Source organism: Bombina bombina, chromosome 6, assembly GCF_027579735.1.
Source record: "Bombina bombina isolate aBomBom1 chromosome 6, aBomBom1.pri, whole genome shotgun sequence".
NCBI lineage: Eukaryota > Metazoa > Chordata > Amphibia > Anura > Bombinatoridae > Bombina > Bombina bombina.
The window spans coordinates 215,697,664-215,718,117 of NC_069504.1; the positions used below are offsets into that span (position 1 = coordinate 215,697,664).

Below are 20,454 nucleotides of genomic sequence, written 5' to 3' on the forward strand. Positions count from 1 at the left end.
TAGGGCAATTTTGAAATCATGAGGGCCAATTGGGATTCCTAAGATACTTTGGTTCATTCTGACATAGGATGCTAGGACCTCCATAGACAGTATAAAAAGTAATGGGGACAATGGGCAACCCTGTCGGGTACCATTGGTAATTTGAAAGGGATCAGAGAGGGCACCATTGACTCTCACTCTAGCTGACGGGGAGGAGTATAAACTAAAAATTCTATTTATCATTTTCTCTCCAAAACCGAAAGATTTTAATGTGACCCTGAGAAAGCTCCAGTTTATACGGTCGAAAGCCTTCTCAGACTGTGATAAAGACTGATTTAATTTTATTATGTTGGGCATGAGAGGCCAGAAGAATCGCTCTTCTGGTGTTGTCCCGTGCCTCACGTGACGGGACAAAACCAACCTGGTCCGTATGTATCAGATCTTGAATTATAGAATTTATTCTTTTAGATAGAATTTTGCCCAGGATCTTCAGATCAGAATTTAATAATGAGATTGGTCTGTAATTACTGGTGTCTTCAGGATTTCTGTCTGGTTTTAAGATAACTGCTATGTGGGCCTCCTGCATTGTGTGTGAGAGCAGTCTATTATCGTCTATCTTCTATTGAGTTAAACAATTCTAATAGATGCGGGGCTAATATATTTTTAAATTGTTTATAGTAGGCATTTGTAAGGCCATCAGGGCCAGGGCTTTTTCTCATGGGAATGTCTTTGATGGTGTTGAGGATTTCCAACAGTGTAATTGGTTCCTCCAGTTTCTCTGTTTGGGCCGCCGTAAGTGTGTTTAATTGTGCTCCTTCAATGTATTCGCTCATTTGTGTAGTGTGGGATGAGGAGGAGTCTTCTCCAAGGTTATACAGTTGATGATAGTATTTACTAAATTGGTCTGCTATCTGCTTGCTGTCGTGTGTTACAGTCCCATCAGCCTTTTTTATACTATATATGTGTGATTTAGTGGTTTTTGCTCTCAGGGCTCTTGCTAGGAACGCGCCAGCTCGGTTGCCCTCATGGAAATATACCTTTCTCAGGTAGAGAGCTCGTCTCTGAGCTTCTCTAGTCAATAAGTGATTTAGTTCTTTCCTAACCTTAGTCAGTTCTATTTGGATCTTAGAGTTTTTAGGGGTCTGTTTGTGTTGTAATTCTAGGGAGTTCAACTTGTCCGTGTTATGAGTTATAGCTTGATTAAATTGTTTTCGCAGCCTAGACCTCTGTTTAATGTACTCTCCCCTGACTACGGCTTTATGCGCGTCCCATAGGGTACGTGGTGAGATTTCAGGCAATGAGTTATGTTGAAAATATTCTTGTATGGTCTGGAGCATTTTAATATTAGTGGGAGTGTGATGTAGTAGGGACTCGTCTAACCTCCATATAAAAGGGCATGGCGGGCCTTCTGACCATTCCATAGAGAGTGTAATAAGAGAGTGGTCCGACCAGGCCGTCGGACTTATGTCAGAGTCCCTAACTTGTCCTAGACTAAGTTGGTCAACTAATAGATAGTCAATGCGGGTGTACTGAGACCATGGGTTAGAGAAGAATGAATAGTTACGCTGAAGAGGGTGTTGTATCCTCCAAATGTCAACTACGCCTGATTTTTTGAGAAAGTCATAAACTATATTTGGGGGCCTTGATGTGGGGTTAGGTTTAGTGGAGGTAGAGTCTAATTTGGGGTCGAGGATAACGTTAAAATCACCCCCTATGATTAGAGATCCCTTCCTATGTTCTGCAATTAGGGCTGTGAGTTTCTTAAAGAATGGTACTCTCTTAGAGTTAGGAGCATAAACGTGATTGGGCGCTGGAACAGGAGTCCTACTAGGATTAGGATTCTGCCCTCTTTATCGGAGACTTTATGTAATAATTGAAATTCTATGTTCTTATGAAATAATGTCCCAACCCCGTTTTTTTTCTTATGTGTTGATCCAAAATACCCAGTGGGATAAAACTTAGAGAGGAATTTGGGTTCAGCAGTGTTTAAAAAATGTGTCTCCTGGATAAATATAATGGAATTGTTATATTTTTCAAACTCTCTCAAAGCAATTGATCGCTTTATAGGGGAATTGAGCCCATTCGCATTTTGCGAAAGGAAGTTCACTGTTCTATGTGTCATTCTTAAAATGTGTGTGTTGTCGTCTAATATCTATGGGTTTCTTACCTGAATCTTCCAAAAGGGTGGATTCTGTCGGTCTCCCCCCCCCCAGAGGGAATGAGAAGTGATATACAGAGGAAAAAGAAAAGCTGGGATGAAGCATCATATTGCCTGTGTGAACAAATAAACATTAGAACAATAAAACTGACAAACCAAACAAATACAAAAAATGTGTGCAGTAAAACATTGACTAAACACAAAGTAAGGCTATATCTTCCAATATAGCAAATAGATTTGGGATTAGGATTAGAAGTAAGGTTATAGGGGGTGAACATCAAGAGATGTTACTACTCCCAGGGTAAAGGAAGCAATATGAAGAGGAGACAAGGGACAAGAGGTGTACATTCAAAAGATAAAAAAAAAAACACTATTTGAAGCGGTAACTGGAACAGTACATAGTTCCTAATGTCTAGGAGGAGACAAGAAAACACTGTCTATGTTTATTTCATGGAGGTCTTTCTTTGGATCCTGAGGGGGTTCCGCCTGAGGGTGGGAAGCCTTTTCTTTTCCTGGAAACAGTGGTCCACTCAGGTCTTTGAGGCTTAGGTTTGTGGGCATCCTTTGGGTTCTTGTTTTCAGATATGGATGGTAAAGAGGGCGTTGGGATGCCCAAGTCAGAGCAAAAAGTCTCAATATCTTCTGGGTCTCGATAGGTGTAGATCTTATTTTCTTTAATCACTTTTAAGGAGAAGGGAAAGCCCCAACGATAGGGTATACCCAAATCTTTGAGGTGTAGTGTTAAGTATCTGGCTTCCTTTCTTTTGAAAAGAGTTGTAGGACTAAGGTCCGCGTATATTTGAATGTCTTTTCCTTGAAAGCTTATTGGAGACTGCTTCCTGGATGCTGTTAGAATATCTTCTTTGTCAGAGTATTTATGAAACTTTATTATGATGTCTCGTGGAGGTTCTTTCGCTGATGGTTGTGGTCTGAGTGCTCTGTGAGCTCTATCTAGAACCAGAGGGGAAGCAGCGTTGTTTTTAAGTAAATGTTCAAAAAGTTGCTGAAGATATGAATTTATTTGTGGAGGTGTAATATCTTCGGGTACCCCTCTGATTCTTAGATTCGGTCTTCTGTTACGATTATCTAAATCTTCTATTTGAGATTGTAATAAAAGAATGGTGGCGTTTTGTTGCTCCACTTCGCACGCCATATTGTTAGTGTCCGAAGTTAATTCCTCAGTTTGTTCTTCAATTTGCAATATTCTCTGACCCAGATCTGTTATCTCTCTTTTCACTTCTGTGAGGCTGTCTTTAATCATCTGGCTCACTTGAACCATGAAAACTTTAAAGTCTTCTTTGGAGGGTAACAGCAACAGGTCAGCTTTTGTGAGAGGGTGATCTGTGTCTTGACGTGGCAATGCTGAACCCCTGTCTTCTGAGTCGTTAGATGCTGGGGATTGGGGTGACGGGATGACCGTCTCTGTTGTTTTAAAGTAAGCATCCATCTTTGCCCCAGTAGGAATAGATGTTTTCCCAGTCTTGTCTATCCTAGACGTTCTTTTGGTGTTCATGTTGAGTAAAATAGTAAGCTCCTTTTTTCTTTTCTCTGTTTATATTTATTTTTTTTTAAATTTTTATTTTATGAGACTTTAAGGGTTTATTAATCCGGTCAGCAAGTCCCATTTACACGAGTAGATTGTTGTGTTAAATAGTGTCAGATCTCACTCATGTGGTAGTAAAGCATGTGAACTGCATATGCTGAAAATGTTGGAACGTTGTCTGATATGTAACATTAACCGTTATTAGTTATGGCAAGTATATTGAATGCGACATGCAGCCAGATATAAATAGATATCCTGTGAGTAGCGATCTATGAAAAAAGTCAACAGTCTATATGTTTCACAGAAAGGGCCATTCTGTGTAAAAAAGACCCACTTGTGCAGAAGGTTTAACCTTAGTGTCTTTTGTATATCATACCGTGAAACCTGGAGTATTAAGCTTGAGGGAATACTGCGCCTCGCCTCTCACGTGGAGTTATGGTAGGTGTAATGGAGATTGTGACATAAGAAAAGGCTCAGCGCAGCATCGCCCTATGAATTCAAGGTCTCCTCATTAGACGTGTAATTACGGTGTTAGCGGTCAGCTTAGTGGGTGTAAGCGCTACTCACTGCAAGTAAAAAGGATCCTTATGTCTTCGCCCCGATCAGCTTCTGAGCGAGATGTGCGCATTTTCTTTGTAGGCCGCAATGTCGTCTGTAGCTTGCGACAGCTCCGTGCTTAAATGTGAGCCAAAGTTGGTCGGGTGGCTTCAGATTGTGCCTGTGCCTCAGCGGAGCATGTCCTATAAAAATTAAAAGACTCTTGTCCCTTAAACAGAGCTGTACCCTAGGGCTAGTATCAGAGCACTATGTAGTTGCGGCCATTCTCGCTCCCGGCCGGCTCCGCCCCCCCCTTTGATGTTTACTTTAAGTCTTGAGAGGCCAGGGACTGTAACATGTTCATGCTCATTCTGTTAGTCTTTCTACCATACTCACATATTTATATTTGGTCGTAATTACACTTTATGTATGAGCCTGTTATATACCACCCACTTCTAAGAGAACATGTTTTCACTTTGCTCATGGTTAGATTGGCGATGCGGACACAGTTAGTGCATAGCTCTTTACAGCAAGGATATAGTAATAAAGTCATCTATAGTATACCTATGCATACCAAATTTCTCTTAAATATAGTCTGGCCCTCTAGATTTTAGTTATCCCCAATTGTGGCCAATACAGCTGTCTCTCTTGGCTGATCAATTTTTGTACAACTTTTCTAAGGGAAGCGTATTCCTGTGTATATGTGCTCTGATATAACTCCTGCCTATCATATCTTATCAATTCAACAGCTCATGAGTGGAATGATTACAGCTAGGGGGACAGAATAATAGGGAAAGAGCATCATTGGGTACATTAATGTTTGTCAATTATCTTATGACACTGTACAACCCTGTATATCAAATATGGTGTGAATATTTGAGCTCCAACATGTATCTTACATTTTGTCATCTAGTCACAAGTATGTCTTGTTTATGTTTGATTATACCTACATGTTTCCTATATATTGTAAATAAGGACCCAAGAGTGGTCCATAATACGTCTAAAAGGGACCAAAATGAGGAAAATCAACCAAGAACCACCAGATTGTTTTCCATATTGCTGAATGTATAATTTCTGTTTTTATTTACTTATTTTCTTATATATTTCTTTCAGCCCTTTTTTGGTGTCTTAAACCATTGTAATATGCAATCCCTCAATAAAAATGTTTAAAAAAAACAAAAAAAAAAACAAAACAAACAAAAAAAAACGTTTTTTCTCTATTTATTATCCGTTTTGGGTATTAAGGGGTTAATCATCCATTTGCAAGTGGGTGCAATGCTCTGCTAACTTAATACATTTACTGTGAAAATTTGGTTGCTATAACTGATTTGGTTCATTGTTATTTTAACTTGAGACAGGTTTTTGTGCTTCTTAAAGGCGCAGTAGCGTTTTTTATATTGCTTGTAAACTTATTTTAAAGTGTTTTCGAAGCTTGCTAGTCTCATTGCTAGTCTGTTTAAACATGTCTGACACAGATGAATCTGTTTGTTCATTATGTTTGAAGGCCAGTGTGGAGCCCCATAGAAATGTGTACTAAATGTATTGATTTCACTTTAAATAATAAAGGTCAGTCTTTATCTGTAAAAGAATTATCACCAGACAACGAGGGGGAAGTTATGCCGACTAACTCTCCTCACGTGTCAGTACCTTCGCCTCCCTCTCAGGAGGCGCGTGCTAATATGGCGTCAAGTACATCAGAGACGCCCATATCAATCACTTTACAGGACATGGCTACAATCATGAATAATACCCTGACAGAAGTATTATCTAGATTGCCAGAATTAAGAGGCAAGCGCGATAGCTCTGGGATTAGAACAGAGCGCGCTGGTGCTGTGAGAGTCATGCCCGATACTGCGTCACAGTTTGCAGAACATGAGGACGGAGAGCTTCATTCTGTGGGTGACGGATCTGATCCAGGGAAACCGGATTCAGAGATCTCTAATTTTAAATTTAAGCTTGAGAACCTCCGGGTATTGCTAGGAGAGGTTTTAGCTGCTCTGAATGACTGTAACACAGTTGCAATTCCAGAGAAATTGTGTAGGCTGGATAGATACTATGCAGTGCCGGTGTGTACTGACGTTTTTCCTATACCTAAAAGGCTTACAGAAATTATTAGCAAGGAGTGGGATAGACCCAGTGTGCCCTTTTCCCCACCTCCTATATTTAGGAAAATGTTTCCATTAGACGCCACTACACGGGACTTATGGCAGACGGTCCCTAAGGTGGAGGGAGCAGTTTCTACTTTAGCTAAGCGTACCACTATCCCGGTGGAGGATAGTTGTGCTTTTTCGGATCCAATGGATAAAAAATTAGGTTACCTTAAGAAAATGTTTGTTCAACAAGGTTTTATCTTGCAGCCCCTTGCATGCATTGCGCCTGTCACTGCTGCTGCGGCATTCTGGTTTGAGTCTCTGGAAGAGGCCATTCATACAGCTCCATTGGATGAAATTATGGACAAGCTTAAAGCACTTAAGCTAGCTAATGCATTTGTTTCTGATGCCATTGTACATTTAACTAAACTAACGGCTAAGAACTCCGGATTCGCCATCCAGGCGCGGAGAGCGCTATGGCTTAAAGGGACACTCAATAAAAATTAAACTTTCATTATTCAGATAGAGCATGCAATTTTAAACAACTTTTTAATTTACTTCCATTAACAAAAGTTGCACAGTCTTTTTATATTTAAACTTTTTGAGTCACCAGCTCCTACTGAGCATGTGCAAGAATAAGTGTGTATGCATTTGTGAATGGCTGATTGCTGTCACATGGTACGTGTATGCATTTGTGATTGGCTGATGGCTGTCACATGGTACAGGGGGAGTGGAAAAAGACATAACTTTTAAAATTGTCAAAAAAAATCTACTACTCATTTGAAGTTCAGACTAAGTGCTCTTGCATTGTCTTGTTATCTTGCATTTGTTGATTATGCAAATCTACAGTGTTGACTGGTCCTTTAAATCCTGGTCAGCTGACGTGACTTCTAAATCTAAATTAATTAATATTCCTTTCAAGGGGCAGACCTTATTCGGGCCCGGCTTGAAAGAAATTATTGCTGACATTACTGGAGGTAAGGGTCATACCCTTCCTCAGGACAGGGCCAAATCAAAGGCCAAACAGTCTAATTTTTGTGCCTTTCGAAATTTCGAGGCAGGAGCAGCATCAACTTCCTCCGCTCCAAAACAGGAATGGACTGTTGCTCGTTACAGACAGGCCTGGAAAACTAACCAGTCCTGGAACAAGGGCAAGCAGGCCAGAAAACCTACTACTGCCCCTAAGACAGCATGAAGGAACTGCCCCCTATCCGGAAACGGATCTAGTGGGGGCAGACTTTCTCTCCGCCCAGGCGTGGGCAAGAGATGTCCAGGATCCCTGAGCGTTGGAGATCATATCTCAGGGATATCTTCTGGACTTCAAAGCTTCTCCTCCTCGAGGGAGATTCCATCTATCAAGGTTATCAGAAAACCAGATAAAGAAAGAGGCATTCCTACGCTGTGTACAAGACCTACTAGTAATGGGGGTGATCCACTCTGTTCCACGGACGGAACAAGGGCAGGGATTTTACTCAAATCTGTTTGTGGTTCCCAAGAAAGAGGGAACCTTCAGACCAATCTTGGACCTAAAGATCATTCCATCATTCAAAATGGAAACTATTCGAACCATCCTACCCATGATCCAAGAGGGTCAGTACATGACCACAGTGGACTTAAAGGATGCCTACCTTCACATACCGATTCACAAAGATCATTATCGGTACCTAAGATTTGCCTTTCTAGACAGGCATTACCAGTTTGTAGCTCTTCCCTTTGGGTTAGCTACGGCCCCGAGAATCTTTACAAAGGTTCTGGGCTCACTTCTGGCGGTTCTAAGACCGCGAGGCATAGCGGTGGCTCCGTATCTAGACGACATCCTGATACAGGCGTCAAGCTTTCAAATTGCCAAGTCTCATACAGAGATAGTTCTGGCATTTCTGAGGTCGCATGGGTGGAAAGTGAATGTGGAAAAGAGTTCTCTATCACCACTCACAAGAGTCTCCTTCCTAACTTCAAAACTTCTAAATGCTTGCCGTGTCCATTCCATTCCACGCCCGTCAGTGGCTCAGTGCATGGAAGTAATCGGCTTAATGGTAGCGGCAATGGACATAGTGCCATTTGCGCGCCTGCATCTCAGACCGCTGCAATTATGCATGCTAAGTCAGTGGAATGGGGATTACTCAGATTTGTCCCCTCTACTAAATCTGGATCGAGAGACCAGAGATTCTCTTCTCTGGTGGCTTTCTCGGGTCCATCTGTCCAAGGGCAGGACCTTTCGCAGGCCAGATTGGACGATTGTAACAACAGATGCCAGCCTTCTAGGTTGGGGCGCAGTCTGGAACTCCCTGAAGGCTCAGGGATCGTGGACTCAGGAGGAGAAACTCCTCCCAATAAATATTCTGGAGTTAAGAGCAATATTCAATGCTCTTCTAGCTTGGCCTCAGTTAGCAACACTGAGGTTCATCAGATTTCAGTTGGACAACATCACGACTGTGGCTTACATCAACCATCAAGGGGGAACCAGGAGTTCCCTAGCGATGTTAGAAGTTTCAAAGATAATTCGTTGGGCAGAGTCTCCCTCTTGCCACCACCTGTCAGTGATCCACATCCCAGGCGTGGAGAACTGGGAGGCGGATTTTCTAAGTCGCCAGACTTTTCATCCGGGGGAGTGGGAACTTCATCCGGAGGTGTTCGCTCAACTGATTCATCGTTGGGGCAAACCAGAACTGGATCTCATGGCGTCTCGCCAGAACGCCAAGCTTCCTTGTTACGGATCCAGGTCCAGGGACCCGGGAACGGCGCTGATAGATGCTCTAGCAGCCCCTTGGTTATTCAACATGGCTTATGTGTTTCCACAGTTTCCGCTGCTGCCTCGACTGATTGCCAAGATCAAACAGGAGAGAGCATCGGTGATTCTGATGGCGCCTGCGTGGCCACGCAGGACCTGGTTTTCAGACCTAGTGGACATGTCGTCCTGTCCACCATGGTCTCTACCTCTGAGGAAGGACCTTCTAATACAAGGTCCTTTCAACCATCCAAATCTAATTTCTCTGAGGCTGACTGCATGGAGATTGAACGCTTGATCCTATCAAAGCGTGGCTTCTCAGAGTCAGTTATTGATACCTTAATACAGGCACGGAAGCCTGTTACCAGAAAAATCTACCATAAGATATGGCGTAAATACTTGTATTGGTGCGAATCCAAGAGTTACTCATGGAGTAAAGTTAGGATTCCTAGTATATTGTCCTTTCTACAAGAGGGTTTGGAAAAGGGCTTATCTGCTAGTTCGTTAAAGGGACAGATTTCTGCTCTGTCTATTCTTTTGCACAAGCGTCTGGCAGAAGTTCCAGACGTCCAGGCTTTTTGTCAGGCTTTGGCTAGGATTAAGCCTGTGTTTAAAACTGTTGCTCCTCCTTGGAGCTTAAACTTGGTTCTTAAAGTTCTTCAGGGTGTTCCGTTTGAACCCCTTCATTCCATTGATATTAAGCTTTTATCTTGGAAAGTTCTGTTTTTGATGGCTATTTCCTCGGCTCGAAGAGTCTCTGAGTTATCTGCCTTACATTGTGATTCTCCTTATCTGATTTTCCATTCAGACAAGGTAGTTCTGCGTACTAAACCTGGGTTTTTACCTAAGGTAGTTTCTAACAGGAATATCAATCAAGAGATTGTTGTCCCATCATTGTGCCCTAATCCTTCTTCAAAGAAGGAACGTCTTTTGCATAATCTGGACGTAGTCCATGCCCTGAAGTTCTATTTACAGGCAACTAAAGATTTTCGTCAAACTTCTTCCCTGTTTGTCGTTTACTCTGGACAGAGGAGAGGTCAAAAAGCTTTGGCAACCTCTCTCTCCTTTTGGCTTCGTAGCATAATACGCTTAGCCTATGAGACTGCTGGACAGCAGCCCCCTGAAAGAATTACAGCTCATTCTACTAGAGCTGTGGCTTCCACCTGGGCCTTTAAGAATGAGGCCTCTGTTGAACAGATTTGCAAGGCTGCGACTTGGTCTTCGCTTCACACTTTGTCAAAATTTTACAAATTTGACACTTTTGCTTCTTCGGAGGCTGTTTTTGGGAGAAAGGTTCTACAGGCAGTGGTTCCTTCCGCTTAAGTTCCTGCTTTGTCCCTCCCATCATCCGTGTACTTTAGCTTTGGTATTGGTATCCCACAAGTAATGGATGATCCGTGGACTGGATGCACTTAACAAGAGAAAACATAATTTATGCTTACCTGATAAATTTATTTCTCTTGTAGTGTATCCAGTCCACGGCCCGCCCTGTCTTTTTAAGGCAGATCTAAATTTTAATTAAAACTCCAGTCACCACTGCACCCTATGGTTTCTCCTTTCTTGTTTTGTTTCGGTCGAATGACTGGATATGACATGTGAGGGGAGGAGCTATATAGCAGCTCTGCTGTGGGTGATCCTCTTGCAACTTCCTGTTGGGAAGGGAATATATCCCACAAGTAATGGATGATCCGTGGACTGGATACACTACAAGAGAAATAAATTTATCAGGTAAGCATAAATTATGTTTTTTCACTTCATTGGATATCTGTTACAGAACCTCCATAATTTGTTGTAAGGACTTGTATTTTGCCTCCCATGGATTTACAATATACTCCTATAACCTCTACTGATTTGTTTTAGTACTGGTTTGACTGTCTGCTGGTTGTTTGCTTGTGGACAAGTGTCTATTGGCTTTCAAAAACGAGGCTTCGGTTGACCAAATTTTGGAAGGCAGCTACTTGGTCTTCTTAGCATACTTGTACAAAATTCTACCATTTTCATGTCTTTGCTTCCTCAGAGGCAGACTTTGGTAGGAAGGTCCTTCAGGCAGTTTTCTCAGTTTGATTTTTTCTTGCCTGATTGATTTTTTTTTTTTTTTTTAAGTGCATTAAAAAAAAGCCTTTCTCCTACATTGGTGTATCCGGTCCACGACTTCATCCCTACTTGTGGGATATTCTCAATCCCTACAGGAAGTGGCAAAGAGAGCACACAGCAGAGCTGTCCATATAGCTCCCCTCAGGCTCCGCCCCCCAGTCATTCTCTTTGCCGCTCTAACTATTAGCATCTCCACGGGGGTGGTAAAGAGTATGTGGTGTTAGTTGTAGTTTTTTATTTCTTCTATCAAGATTTGTTATTTTAAAATAGTGCCGGCTTGTACTATTTACTATGCAGCAGAAAGCGATGAAGATTTCTGCTGAGAGGAACATGATTTTAGCACCAGTAACTAAAATCCATTGCTGTTCCCACGCAGGACTGTTGAAACCAGAGAACGTCAGTTGGGGGGAACAGTTTGCAGGCTTAACTGCTTCAGGTATGATCAGTCATTTTTCTAACAAGACCAAGTAATTCTAGAAGACTGTCAGAAATCCCTTCTGGGATAGGTAAGCCATTTTTCTTAGACTCTGTATAAAATTATGGCTTATATTAAGGGCTCTATGCTGGTTGACACTATTGTGGGCTAAATCGATTGCTTTTTGGCATGTTTGAAGTATAAATAAGGTGTTTTTTCAGACTTGAAACACTTATGGGGTTTAAAATTACACCTGGCAGTTACTTAGACACCTAATCTAGTCAGAAAGTCCCCTCCATTCTGGAATGTAGAGGGAGGAGGCCACATTTTCGCGCCTCAATTGCGCAGTTGTTTTCACTAGGCAGTTCATGCAGCTTCACGTGGGGAGTCCAGAGGCATCAGAAAGGACTTCAGAGAGGCTTATTTCCTACTTAAATAATCCCTAAGGAAGGTAAAGGCCACAGTAGAGACTGTGGCATGGGACTGTAGCGTTTTTAACCGGTTAACTAGCTCCGGTTTGGGCATTAAGGGGTTAATTGGTTTGAAAATTTGTGTGCAATCTTCTCAAAACATTAAGACACTGTGGTGAAAATGTCATTAAAATTGGATGTTTATTTGATGGTTTTCTGATGTTTCAGTAATAAAGTGTGCACTTTTATTATTTAAAGAGACAGTAACGTTTTTGTGAAAAATAATTTTTATTGCATTGAAGTTCTGTCTAAGTCTGTCAAACATGTCTGACCCTTTAGATAGCCTATGTTCTGTATGTTTAAAGGCCAAGGTGGTTCCCCCATTAAATTTATGTGTGAAGTGTGCCGTAGCGTCCAAACAGCTTAAGGACCGTACAATCACGCTTAAAGATGTAGCTCAAGATGATTCTTTAGCTGAAGGTAGTGAGGATAGCTCGCTATCCCCTCCTCCTGTGTCAACACCAGCTATGCCCGCGCAAGCGATGCCCAGTACATCTAGCGCTCCTATTGCTATTACTATGCAGCAGTTAGCAGCAGTAATGGATAATTCTCTTGCAGCATTTTTATCCAAACTGCCAGCTTTTCCTAGGAAGCGTGATTGTTCAGTTTTAAATACAGAAAATGAGCAAGCAGACGCAGAGGATAATTTATCTGTAGTGCCCTCACATCAATCTGACTTGGCGGTGAGGGAGGGCCTGTCTGAGGGAGAAATTTCTGACACAGGAAAAATTTCTCAGCAGGCAGAGCCTGATACCATAGCATTTAAATTTAAGCTAAAACACCTCTGCGCCCTACTTAAGGAAGTCCTAGCTACACTTGATGATTGTGACCCCTTGGTGGTCCCAGAAAAATAGTGTAAAATGGATAAATTCTTAGAGGTCACAGTACACACTGATGCGTTTCCGATACCTAAGAGGGTGGCGTATATAGTGAATAAGGAGTGGGAGAAGCCAGGTGTACCTTTTGTTCCCCCTCCTATATGAAAGAAAATGTTCCCAATTGTTGACCCCAGAAGGGACGCGTGGCAGACGGTCCCCAAGGTAGAGGGGGCAGTTTCAACGCTAGCTAAGCACACGACTATACCAATAGAAGACAGTTGCGCTTTCAAAGATCCTATGGATAAAAAATTAGAAGGTTTACTTAAGAAAATTTTTGTTCAACAAGGTTTTCTTCTTCAACCAATTTCTTGCATTATTCCTGTAACCACTGCAGCGGCTTTTTGGTTTGAGGAACTAGAAAACTCGCTCCAGAAGGATACTTCTTATAATGAAGTCATGGACAGAATTCACGCCCTGAAGTTGGCTAATTCTTTCATTACAGATGCCGCTTTTCAGTTAGCTAAATTAGCGGCGAAAAATTCTGGTTTTGCAATCGTGGCGCGCAGAGCGCTTTGGCTAAAATCTTGGTCGGCGGACGTGTCGTCCAAAACTAAATTGCTTAATATTCCTTTCAAGGGTAAGACCCTATTCGGACCAGAGTTGATAGAAATTATTTCAGATATCACTGGGGGAAAGGGCCATGCCCTTCCACAGGATAGACTTTTCAAAGCTAAAAATAAGTCTAATTTCTCCAACATAGGTGTGTCCGGTCCACGGCGTCATCCTTACTTGTGGGATATTCTCTTCCCCAACAGGAAATGGCAAAGAGCCCAGCAAAGCTGGTCACATGATCCCTCCTAGGCTCCGCCTACCCCAGTCATTCTCTTTGCCGTTGTACAGGCAACATCTCCACGGAGATGGCTTAGAGTTTTTTAGTGTTTAACTGTAGTTTTTATTATTCAATCAAGTGAGGGGAGTAAGCATGGTACTGCATCATTCCCTCCTTCGTCTACACGAGTCTTGCCCACTCAGGAGGCCCCTAGTACATCTAGCGCGCCAATACTCCTTACTATGCAACAATTAACGGCTGTAATGGATAATTCTGTCAAAAACATTTTAGCCAAAATGAACACTTATCAGCGTAAGCGCGACTGCTCTGTTTTAGATACTGAAGAGCATGACGACGCTGATATTAATATTTCTGAAGGGCCCCTAACTCAGTCTGATGGGGCCAGGGAGGTTTTGTCTGAGGGAGAAATTACTGATTCAGGGAACATTTCTCAACAAGCTGAACCTGATGTGATTGCATTTAAATTTAAGTTGGAACATCTCCGCATTCTGCTTAAGGAGGTATTATCCACTCTGGATGATTGTGACAAGTTGGTCATCCCAGAGAAACTATGTAAAATGGACAAGTTCCTAGAGGTGCCGGGGCTCCCAGAAGCTTTTCCTATACCCAAGCGGGTGGCGGACATTGTTAATAAAGAATGGGAAAGGCCCGGTATTCCTTTCGTCCCTCCCCCCATATTTAAAAAATTGTTTCCTATGGTCGACCCCAGAAAGGACTTATGGCAGACAGTCCCCAAGGTCGAGGGAGCGGTTTCCACTTTAAACAAACGCACCACTATACCCATAGAGGATAGTTGTGCTTTCAAAGATCCTATGGATAAAAAATTAGAAGGTTTGCTTAAAAAGATGTTTGTTCAGCAGGGTTACCTTCTACAACCAATTTCATGCATTGTCCCTGTCGCTACAGCCGCATGTTTCTGGTTCGATGAGCTGATAAAGGCGGTCGACAGTGATTCTCCTCCTTATGAGGAGATTATGGACAGAATCAATGCTCTCAAATTGGCTAATTCTTTCACCCTAGACGCCACTTTGCAATTGGCTAGGTTAGCGGCTAAGAATTCTGGGTTTGCTATTGTGGCACGCAGAGCGCTTTGGTTGAAATCTTGGTCGGCTGATGCGTCTTCCAAGAACAAGCTACTTAACATTCCTTTCAAGGGGAAAACGCTGTTTGGCCCTGACTTGAAAGAGATTATCTCGGATATCACTGGGGGTAAGGGCCACGCCCTTCCTCAGGATCGGCCTTTCAAGGCAAAAAATAAACCTAATTTTCGTCCCTTTCGTAGAAATGGACCAGCCCAAAGTGCTACGTCCTCTAAGCAAGAGGGTAATACTTCTCAAGCCAAGCCAGCTTGGAGACCAATGCAAGGCTGGAACAAGGGAAAGCAGGCCAAGAAACCTGCCACTGCTACCAAGACAGCATGAAATGTTGGCCCCCGATCCGGGACCGGATCTGGTGGGGGGCAGACTCTCTCTCTTCGCTCAGGCTTGGGCAAGAGATGTTCTGGATCCTTTGGCGCTAGAAATAGTCTCCCAAGGTTATCTTCTGGAATTCAAGGGACTTCCCCCAAGGGGGAGGTTCCACAGGTCTCAGTTGTCTTCAGACCACATAAAAAGACAGGCATTCTTACATTGTGTAGAAGACCTGTTAAAAATGGGAGTGATTCATCCCGTTCCATTAAGAGAACAAGGGATGGGGTTCTACTCCAATCTGTTTATAGTTCCCAAAAAAGAGGGAACGTTCAGACCAATCTTAGATCTCAAGATCTTAAACAAGTTTCTCAAGGTTCCATCGTTCAAGATGGAAACCATTCGAACTATTCTTCCTTCCATCCAGGAAGGTCAATTCATGACCACGGTGGATTTAAAGGATGCGTATCTACATATTCCTATCCACAAGGAACATCATCGGTTCCTGAGGTTCGCATTCCTGGACAAACATTACCAGTTCGTGGCGCTTCCTTTCGGATTAGCCACTGCTCCAAGGATTTTCACAAAGGTACTAGGGTCCCTTCTAGCTGTGCTAAGACCAAGGGGCATTGCTGTAGTACCTTACTTGGACGACATTTTGATTCAAGCGTCGTCCCTTCCTCAAGCAAAGGCTCACACGGACATTGTCCTGGCCTTTCTCAGATCTCACGGATGGAAAGTGAACGTGGAAAAGAGTTCTCTATCTCCGTCAACAAGGGTTCCCTTCTTGGGAACAATAATAGACTCCTTAGAAATGAGGATTTTTCTGACAGAGGCCAGAAAAACAAAACTTCTAGACTCTTGTCGGATACTCCATTCCGTTCCTCTTCCTTCCATAGCTCAGTGCATGGAAGTGATCGGGTTGATGGTAGCGGCAATGGACATAGTTCCTTTTGCACGCATTCATCTAAGACCATTACAACTGTGCATGCTCAGTCAGTGGAATGGGGACTATACAGACTTGTCTCCGAAGATACAAGTAAATCAGAGGACCAGAGACTCACTCCGTTGGTGGCTGTCCCTGGACAACCTGTCACGAGGGATGACATTCCGCAGACCAGAGTGGGTCATTGTCACGACCGACGCCAGTCTGATGGGCTGGGGCGCGGTCTGGGGATCCCTGAAAGCTCAGGGTCTTTGGTCTCGGGAAGAATCTCTTCTACCGATAAATATTCTGGAACTGAGAGCGATATTCAATGCTCTCAAGGCTTGGCCTCAGCTAGCGAGGGCCAAGTTCATACGGTTTCAATCAGACAACATGACAACTGTTGCGTACATCAACCATCAGGGGGGAACAAGGAGTTCCCTGGCGATGGAAGAAGTGACCAAAATCATTCTATGGGCGGAGTCTCACTCCTGCCACCTGTCTGCTATCCACATCCCAGGAGTGGAAAATTGGGAAGCGGATTTTCTGAGTCGTCAGACATTGCATCCGGGGGAGTGGGAACTCCATCCGGAAATCTTTGCCCAAGTCACTCAGCTGTGGGGCATTCCAGACATGGATCTGATGGCCTCTCGTCAGAACTTCAAAGTTCCTTGCTACGGGTCCAGATCCAGGGATCCCAAGGCGGCTCTAGTGGATGCACTAGTAGCACCTTGGACCTTCAAACTAGCTTATGTGTTCCCGCCGTTTCCTCTCATCCCCAGGCTGGTAGCCAGGATCAATCAGGAGAGGGCGTCGGTGATCTTGATAGCTCCTGCGTGGCCACGCAGGACTTGGTACGCAGATCTGGTAAATATGTCATCGGCTCCTCCTTGGAAGCTACCTTTGAGACGAGACCTTCTTGTTCAGGGTCCGTTCGAACATCCGAATCTGGTTTCACTCCAGCTGACTGCTTGGAGATTGAACGCTTGATCTTATCGAAGCGAGGATTCTCAGATTCTGTTATCGATACTCTTGTTCAGGCCAGAAAGCCTGTAACTAGAAAGATTTACCACAAAATTTGGAAAAAATATATCTGTTGGTGTGAATCTAAAGGATTCCCTTGGGACAAGGTTAAGATTCCTAGGATTCTATCCTTCCTTCAAGAAGGATTGGAAAAAGGATTATCTGCAAGTTCCCTGAAGGGACAGATTTCTGCCTTGTCTGTGTTACTTCACAAAAAGCTGGCCGCTGTGCCAGATGTTCAAGCCTTTGTTCAGGCTCTGGTTAGAATTAAGCCTGTTTACAAACCTTTGACTCCTCCTTGGAGTCTCAATTTAGTTCTTTCAGTTCTTCAGGGGGTTCCGTTTGAACCCTTGCATTCCGTTGATATTAAGTTATTATCTTGGAAAGTTTTGTTTTTAGTTGCAATTTCTTCTGCTAGAAGAGTTTCAGAATTATCTGCTCTGCAGTGTTCTCCTCCTTATCTGGTGTTCCATGCAGATAAGGTGGTTTTACGTACTAAACCTGGTTTTCTTCCAAAAGTTGTTTCTAACAAAAACATTAACCAGGAGATTATCGTACCTTCTCTGTGTCCGAAACCAGTTTCAAAGAAGGAACGTTTGTTGCACAATTTGGATGTTGTTCGCGCTCTAAAATTCTATTTAGATGCTACAAAGGATTTTAGACAAACATCTTCCTTGTTTGTTGTTTATTCCGGTAAAAGGAGAGGTCAAAAAGCAACTTCTACCTCTCTCTCTTTTTGGATTAAAAGCATCATCAGATTGGCTTACGAGACTGCCGGACGGCAGCCTCCCGAAAGAATCACAGCTCATTCCACTAGGGCTGTGGCTTCCACATGGGCCTTCAAGAACGAGGCTTCTGTTGATCAGATATGTAGGGTCTTCACTGCACACTTTTACCAAATTTTACAAGTTTGATACTTTTGCTTCTTCTGAGGCTATTTTTGGGAGAAAGGTTTTGCAAGCCGTGGTGCCTTCCATTTAGGTGACCTGATTTGCTCCCTCCCTTCATCCGTGTCCTAAAGCTTTGGTATTGGTTCCCACAAGTAAGGATGACGCCGTGGACCGGACACACCTATGTTGGAGAAAACAGAATTTATGTTTACCTGATAAATTACTTTCTCCAACGGTGTGTCCGGTCCACGGCCCGCCCTGGTTTTTTTAATCAGGTCTGATAATTTATTTTCTTTAACTACAGTCACCACGGTACCATATGGTTTCTCCTATGCAAATATTCCTCCTTAACGTCGGTCGAATGACTGGGGTAGGCGGAGCCTAGGAGGGATCATGTGACCAGCTTTGCTGGGCTCTTTGCCATTTCCTGTTGGGGAAGAGAATATCCCACAAGTAAGGATGACGCCGTGGACCGGACACACCGTTGGAGAAAGTAATTTATCAGGTAAACATAAATTCTGTTTTTCGTTCCTTTCGCAATTTCAGGAACAGACCGGCTTCTACCTCTACAGCCACTAGGCAAGAGGGTAACGCATCCCAGCCCAAACCAGCATGGAAACCATTGCAATGCTGGAACAAGGGTAAACAGGCCAAGAAGCCTGCTGCTGCTACAAAGACAGCATGAAGGGGTAACCCCCGATCCGGGACCGGATCTAGTAGGGGGCAGACTTTCTCTCTTTGCTCAGGCTTGGGCAAGAGATGTTCCGGACCCCTGGGCTCAAGAAGTTGTCTCTCAGGGGTATCTTCTAGAATTCAAGGACCTTCCTCCAAAGGGAAGGTTCCACATGTCTCGCTTGTCTTTAGACCAGATAAAGAGACGGGCATTCTTACATTGCGTAGAAGACCTTTTAAAAATGGGAGTGATTCACCCAGTTCCAACAGCAGAACAAGGACTGGGTTTTTACTCAAACCTGTTTGTAGTTCCCAAAAAGGAAGGAACTTTCAGGCCAATTCTGGATTTAAAAATCCTAAACAAATTCCTCAGAGTTCCATCATTCAAAATGGAAACCATTCGGACAATTTTACCAATGATCCAGGAGGGTCAATATATGACTACCGTGGACTTAAAGGATGTGTACCTGCATATTCCTATCCACAAAGATCACCATCAGTTCCTAAGGTTCGCCTTTCTGGACAAACATTACCAGTTTGTGGCTCTTCCCTTCGGATTGGCCACTGCCCCCAAAATTTTCACAAAGGTGCTAGGGTCCCTTCTAGCGGTGCTAAGGCCAAGGGGCATTGCAGTAGCACCTTACCTAGACGACATCTTAATACAAGTGTCGTCCTTTCACAAAGCAAAGGCTCATACGGACATTGTTCTAGCCTTTCTAAGGTCTCACGGGTGGAAGGTGAACATAGAAAAGAGTTCCCTGTCCCCGTTCACAAGGGTTCCCTTCCTGGGAACAATCATAGACTCGGTAGAAATGAAGATCTTTCTGATGGAGGTCAGGAAGTTAAAACTTTTAAACACTTGTCGAGTTCTTCAATCCATTCCTCAACCCTCCATAGCTCAGTGCATGGAGGTAATAGGACTAATGGTTGCGGCAATGGACGTGGTTCCCTTTGCTCGAATTCATTTAAGACCACTGCAACTGTGCATGCTCAAACAGTGGAATGGGGATTATGCAGATTTGTCTTCCCAAATACAAATGGACCAGAAAACCAGAGACTCACTCCTCTGGTGGTTGTCTCAGGATCACCTGTCTCAGGGAATGAGTTTCCGCAGACCAGAGTTGATCATTGTCACGACCGACGCCAGCCTCTTAGGCTGGGGTGCGGTCTGGGAGTCCCTGAAAGCTCAAGGTCTTTGGTCTCTGGAAGAATCTCTTCTCCCGATAAACATTTTGGAATTGAGAGCGATATTCAATGCGCTCCAGGCATGGCCTCAACTAGCGGAGGCCAAATTCATCAGATTTCAGTCGGACAACATGACGACTGTATCGTACATCAATCATCAGGGAGGAACAAAGAGTTCCCTGGCGATGAGGGAGGTATCCAATATCATCAAATGGGCAGAGGATCACTCCTGCCATCTATCAGCAATTCACATCCCAGGAGTGGACAACTGTGAGGCGGATTATCTGAGTCGTCAGACTTTCCATCCGGGGGAGTGGGAACTTCACCCGGAGGTTTTTGCCCAGTTAACTCAACTATGGGGCCTTCCAGATCTGGATCTGATGGTGTCACGTCAGAACTCCAAAGTTCCACGTTACGGGTCAAGGTCCAGGGATCCCAAGGCGACATTGGTAGATGCCTTAGTGGCGCCTTGGTCGTTCAATCTAGCTTATGTCTTTCCACCGTTTCCTCTCCTCCCCCGGCTGGTAGCCAGGATCAAACAGGAGAAGGCTTCGGTAATTTTAATAGCTCCTGCGTGGCCACGCAGGACTTGGTATGCAGACCTGGTGAATATATCATCGGTTCCACCATGGAAGCTACCTTTGAGACAGGACCTTCTAATCCAAGGTCCATTC

General features: G+C 43.6%; 1 protein-coding gene across 1 annotated transcript in view; it reads left to right on the forward strand.

Annotated features, from left to right (window-relative positions):
* Positions 1 to 20,454, forward strand: part of TMEM117 (transmembrane protein 117) — a 1,400,775-nt gene that overhangs the window by 406,467 nt on the left and 973,854 nt on the right. The window lies entirely within an intron of this gene.